The sequence below is a fragment of the Ursus arctos genome, unplaced genomic scaffold, assembly GCF_023065955.2.
Source record: "Ursus arctos isolate Adak ecotype North America unplaced genomic scaffold, UrsArc2.0 scaffold_34, whole genome shotgun sequence".
NCBI lineage: Eukaryota > Metazoa > Chordata > Mammalia > Carnivora > Ursidae > Ursus > Ursus arctos.
In genome coordinates, this window is record NW_026623030.1 from 23,063,505 (window position 1) to 23,069,758 (window position 6,254).

The following is a 6,254-nucleotide window of genomic DNA, read 5'->3' on the forward strand; positions in this document are numbered from 1 at the left end:
ATAGTCACCCACATACACAACAATCTTGGGCTACCTACTTCTGGGGAAGGGAGAAGAACTGAGTAGAATAGAGCAAGGGTTCCAAAGGAGTCTCAGCTATAATGTTTCATTTCTTTTGTTACCTAAAAACAAGTCTAAGTCAAACGTGACCAAATGTTAACATTTGTTAATTCTGGAGCATGAACAGGGTCATCCAAGCTTTGATCTAAGCTTTGAATAGTTCACCAAAAAAAAATGTTTTTAATAAAAAATTAAGAAATAGAAAAAAATAAATCAACAAATTGTACTCGCTCTAAGTTTTAAATAATTAATTAAAAATATTTCATCATCAGGGTGCCTGGTTGGCTTAGTCAGTTAAGTATCTGACTCTTGATTTTGGCTCAGGTCATGATTTCTGGGTCATGGGATCAGTCCCACGGTGGGCTCCGCACTGGGCATGTAGCCTGCTGCTTCTGCAGTTTGGGATTCTCTCTCTCCCTCTCCCTTTACCCCTACCCCCAACCCCCTGCTCATGCTCTCTTTCAAAAAAAAAAAAAAAAAACCACAAAACAACTTGTCACCAACCAGAGTTAGGAAATGTCCATTACAAGTAAAACAGGTAAAAGAGAGTTCGGTCTTCATAATTTAAAATCCAGACCTGCCAGCTTGTCTGTTTACTCTGTGATCTTGGGAAAGTCATTTAACATTCCTGGGCCTCGTGTCCCTCATCTGACAACCCAAATGTCCATCCACAGATGCATGGATAAACAAAAGGTGGCATATCCATACAATGGAATATTATTCAGTCAGAAAAAGGAATGAAGTACTGTCACCTGCTAATGTCAATGAACCCCAGAAACATCCTGCTCAGTGAAAGAAGTCAGACACGAAAGGTCACATAGTACTGAATTCCACTTAGATGAAATGTCCATGATAGGCAAATACAGGGAGATAGGAAAAAGACTGGTGGGGGCCAGGAGTTGGGAGGAAGGAGGACTAAGGAGTGACTGCTAATAGGTATGGGGTTTCTTTTGGGGGTGATGGAAATGTTTTGGAACTAGATAGAGGTGATGATTGTACAAAAAGCCACTGAATTGTACATTTTATTTTTTTAAAGATTTTGTTTATTTATTTTGAGAAAGAGAGGGGGAACACCTGCAAGAGCACAGTGGGGAGGGACAGAGGCAGAGAGAGAGGGAGAGAGAGAATCTCCAGCAGACTCCGAGCTGAGTGTGGAGCCTGATGCGGGGCTCGATCTCATGACCCTGAGATCAAGACCTGAACTGAAATCAAGAGTTGGTTGTTTAACCAACTGAGCCACCCAGGTGCCCCTGAATTACACACTTTAAAATGGTTCATTTTATGCGAACTTCGTCTCAATTTTAAAAAGGGGGAGGGCTGTGCCTTCTAGTGTTACTGAGGATGAAAGCAAACATGAATCCATATGCAAGGTCCCAGCACTGTCTGGCTGGGAGGCACCATTATTGCTCAAAGGGCCATCTCTCCCATGTGGGGGAAGGTGGGGCTGGGCTTATGTTTCACCTACGAAGTCAAGCTAGTGACTTGCCCAAAGCCACCCAGTGAATCCCCTGTGGACTTTGCACTAGAATTTGGCTTTTCCAGTCTGAGTCCAGAACAAGTTTGCTCCATTCTCCTTCTCCGACTTGATACCAGAATGGCATTTTACTGCTTATAAAATACTTTTCCCCTGGTGATTTTCTAACAGTTTGTCTTCAGAGGCTCAGCATGCCAGAATGGTGAGAGATTACGACCCTGAAGTCAGACAAATCTGGGTTCAAATCCAGGCTCTGTCACTTCTTAGCTGTGTGTCTTTGGGTGAGTCATTGAACCTCCCTGACCCTTGATTTCTCCATGTATAAAATGGAAATAATGACTTATTCTATGTATTAAGTGGGACTGAAACCAGAAGATATATATAAAGCAAGAGTTAGGTCAATGCCTAACACATTGTAAATTATCAAGAAATGATGGCTGTTAGTAGTCAAAGAAGCTACACGGGCAACGCACTTAACACATAGGGTTAAAAGTGACCGAAGAACAAAACAATTTCAAAGCCACTTTGTCACAGGCCCCAGATGCTTGAAAGCAGTGGTCTGCAACAGGGGGCATGGGAGAGGGAGTGATTTTGACTTTGCCGGGGACATACAGTGGTACTTGGAGACATCACTGAATGTCACTATTGGGGAGGGGGCATAGTTATGGCATCTAACAGGTAAAGGTCAGGGATGCTGCTAAACGTCCTACAGTACACAGGGCAGCGCCCCCCCCCCCCCGCCAGCAGACAATGATCTGGCCCAAAATGTCAACAGTGCCCAGCTTGTGAGACTCTGCACTAAAGTGAGCCTCCCATTGCTGGACTTAGTTCCAAATGACAGCGCGAGCCACTCTCCAGCTACTGGGAGAGCTTGCACAGTGAGTCACTTTGGGAAGCCAAGCAACTTTTAGCAAGGTGATAATCATCCTCATTTCTCTGTTGAGTAAGTCCAGATGGAAGTACATTTGAGGCCTTCTCAAAGGGACACACCCAACATCAACATAAACTCCATGAGGGCCGATGATGGTTCAAGAGATTTTGAAAGACCCATGGAAATCCTCCTCGTCAGACGCTTGCGGGAGCATCCCAAAGATTCTGCTCTCCCTAATCATGCCTGGAAGGCCGTGAGGACAGAGACTGGCACACAGTAAGCGCTCAATAAATGCTAGCTATTATTATCATTGTCTTCATTGCCACCTTGTTACTATTATCTCCCCAAGTACATTGGAAGTTATGTTCTCACAACCACCTTCGGAGATATGTGATATCGTCCCCATTTTGCAGATGAGGAAACAGAGACTCAGAGTAGTGATGCTGCATTTTTCATCAGCCCCCTCCCTGATCTCTAGCTGCCACTCTTACCCACAAGTCCCTTATCCCGACAGACACCAAAGGGATCTTCTTCTTTTTCTTTTCTTTTTTTTTTTTAAGATTTATTTTTTTATTTTAGAGGAAGAGAGAGTATGGGGTGGGGAGGCAGAGAGGGAGAGAGCGAATGCCAAGCAGACTCCCTGTTGAGCAAGGAGCCCAATGCCAGGGCTTGACCTCATAACCCCAAGAACGTGACCCGAACTGAAATCAAGAGTCAGATGTTCAACCGACTGAGCCACCCAGGCCAAAAGGGATCTTTTTCAAATGAAATCAGATCTTGGTTTTTTTTTTAAGATTTTAGTTATTTATTTGACAGAGAGAGAGGGGGGGCACAAGCAGGGCGAGCGGCAGGCAGAGGGAGAAGCAGACTCCCTGCTGAGCAGAGAGCCCGATGCAGGATCAATTCCAGGCCCCTGGGGTCATGACCTGAGCTGATGCTTAACTGACTGAGCTACCCAGGCATCCTGAAATCAGCTCTTATTTGGGAGAAAATGCTCTCTGGGTAATAATGTACCTACTTTTTTAAAATTTTTATTTTTAAATAATCTCTATACCCAATGTGGGGCTTGAACTTACAGCCCCAAGATCAAAAGTCATATACCAACTGAGCCAGGCCAGGCAGCCCTGTTTGTAATATTTTCTGATCCAGTGTTTCTTTATGATTCAGGTGTCTTAAAAAATGAGGAGCAATGCCATGTTAGATGTTAACATTAAAGGGAAACTGAGTGAACATTATACAGGAACTCTTTGTACCATCTTTGCAACTCTCAGTAAATCCCAAATTATTTAAAAATTAAAGGCTTGTTTTAAAAAAAGAATCAGATCATGTTACTTCTCTGACTAAAACAATACAGTGATTTCCCACTAGTCTTAGAATAAAATCTGAATGTCTTCTCATGGCTTCCTAGGCCCTAGTGGTCTGGCCTTTGGCCGTTTCTTTATCCTCCCCTCCCAACACTTGCCCCTCACACTATCCTCCAGACACTTTGGCCTTCTTTCAATCTACCAACACTGGAAGATTGCTCCTGCCTCAGGGCCTTTGCACCTGCTCTTCCCTCTGTTAAGAAAGCTCTTCCTCTATGTAGTTCTTCCCATGACTCTCTTTCTTATCCTTCAGATCTTGATTCAAATGTTAAATCCTCAGAGTCCCTCTCCCATGTAGTCATGTGACCCCTTCTAATTCTCTCACAAAATTCACCACTCTCTGAAATTACCTTCTTTGACTGGCTTCTCTGTTCCTGTCTGTCTCCTCCAATAGACTGGGAGTTCCATGAGGGCAGAGGCTATGTTGGTTTGCTTACTGCTGTGTCCCCAGCTTCTTACATGGGGCCCGACACAGAGTAAGGCCTCAATGAACATTTGCCAGAAAGAATACCAGTGTCTGCTAGTAATACTACAGGACATTGAAACAAAGCTGTGGACCTTGTCAAAGGCTTTCACCCATATTTTTTCCTATGGTTCTCTACTTTGTACAAAACCTCCAGAATACTCAGGCACGTCCAGATTTGCTGGCAAACCTCATCAACATCATTTCTTTTATCATTTAACAATAATCCTAATGCTCATTAAATTGAGATAAGGGAGAGAGAAGAGTTCACCCCCAACTTTCCAGAACAGAGTTCCAAATTATTGGTTAAGGGCCAGATGTAGCCCAGATATGTCTTGTCAGTCTCTATAGCATTTTAGAAGAATTTGAGTTCATGACCAGCCAGTTTAAAAATTGGAACTTTTAACATAAAAACCCACATGTCCAAGTTCTACTGAAAACTCGGAGGATCTGGCCACACTGCGCCTATTTCTCACATGCCCTCAATGGATTGGAACCGGAAGTGGCTAGCTCCTTAGGCGGATGGGGTGTGGGCTCTCCAGCTCACCGCAGTCTCTATCCACTTGGCTTAATTCTTTCCTGGTGACTGAATCCTCCTCAAAGCTGAAGTACCCCTAGAAATACTACTGAGTTTCCAAATATTTTGGCCACAGCCCCTCTTACATGGAAGCTCACCATATAAAACAGATCACAGTAGTGGTAGTTAATATTAAGTGCCCACTGTGTACCATGGCACTGCTCTGGTTGACGCAAGGGATGGGGGACCAGAACCAAATCCGTTCCCCGTCATCTCCAGCAGCCCCCTAAGAAAGCTCTGTGGATCCAAGGAAGAGCATTCCAAAAGCACATTTTAATCCACTGTCCTCATTATCTAAATAGGCAAAGTGAGGCGTAGAGAAGGGAACGGACACGCCACCTATTAGGCAATAGCCTTTCAGGAAAATACTTGTCTGCTATTCCTTAGGGAGGCCATTAGTATTGATAATGGGGGAAAAAGGCCGATAGGGGACCAGTTCTCTCTTCCAAGAGCTGTTTGCTGGTTTCTGGGAGCCATTCAGGCCTACTCTGTGAGTCCAAGCCATGCTCAGGCTCTCAGCCAGCTAATTCATGTAGTCATATGCCAGCAAAACTGGACTCAAGGGGAGTTGTCCAAGGAAGAACTGTTTGTGGATAGAGGCCCTCCCTATCCCCAGTCCAGTCTGAAGTCCTCCTCCAGCCCTGATGATGTCAACGGATATTTCCTGCCATATTGTGTGTGGGAAATCATGGCACTCTTTGCGGTAGAGACGTGTTTAGATCACCCCATTGGGTTCCACATTTATGTATCAGGGTTGTGCTAGGTGTAGGGGATTCACAATGGTGGTTTGTTAAATATGAACAAGGGGTTGGTTTCCAGCTGTTCTATGCATCAGCCCTGGCTCTGCAACTTCCTAGGTGTGTGACCTTCAGAAGACAACCTAGCCTCTCTCTATCTCACTTTCTTCATCTGTAAAATGGGGATAATAGGAATAGCACATAATTCCTAGGATTGTCTTAGGGATTTGATGAGATAATTTTTGGCACATACTAAGAAAACAATTTTAGTGTTTCTTTGTTTTTTCTCCACTGCACTTATCAGAAGCTGATATTTTTATTTGCATCTTTGTTTATTGTCTGGCTTACTAGATGACTCTCCATGAGAAGGGCCTTGTCTGTCTTACTCACCCCTGCTTTCCAGTCTAGAACAATGCCTGGCACAGAGTAGGTGCTCCATAAATATTTGTCTGCTGAATGAATCGCTGTCTTTCATATTCCTGCTCTAATTGCCATTGCGATGATGCACCGTGCCCTGGAGGAGCCCAAAGTCTCATGGAAACCAGCGAGAGCCACCCTGACCTCAACAGCCAGCTGTTCACAAGTGCTGGGCATCGACTCTGAATGTCACCAACTGGGCCCTGTGCCCTAGGCTGACAAACGACACTTGTGTATCTTCTGGTGGACAGAGCTACAGCACGGGAGAATGAATTTAAAAGGGGAAAGTGG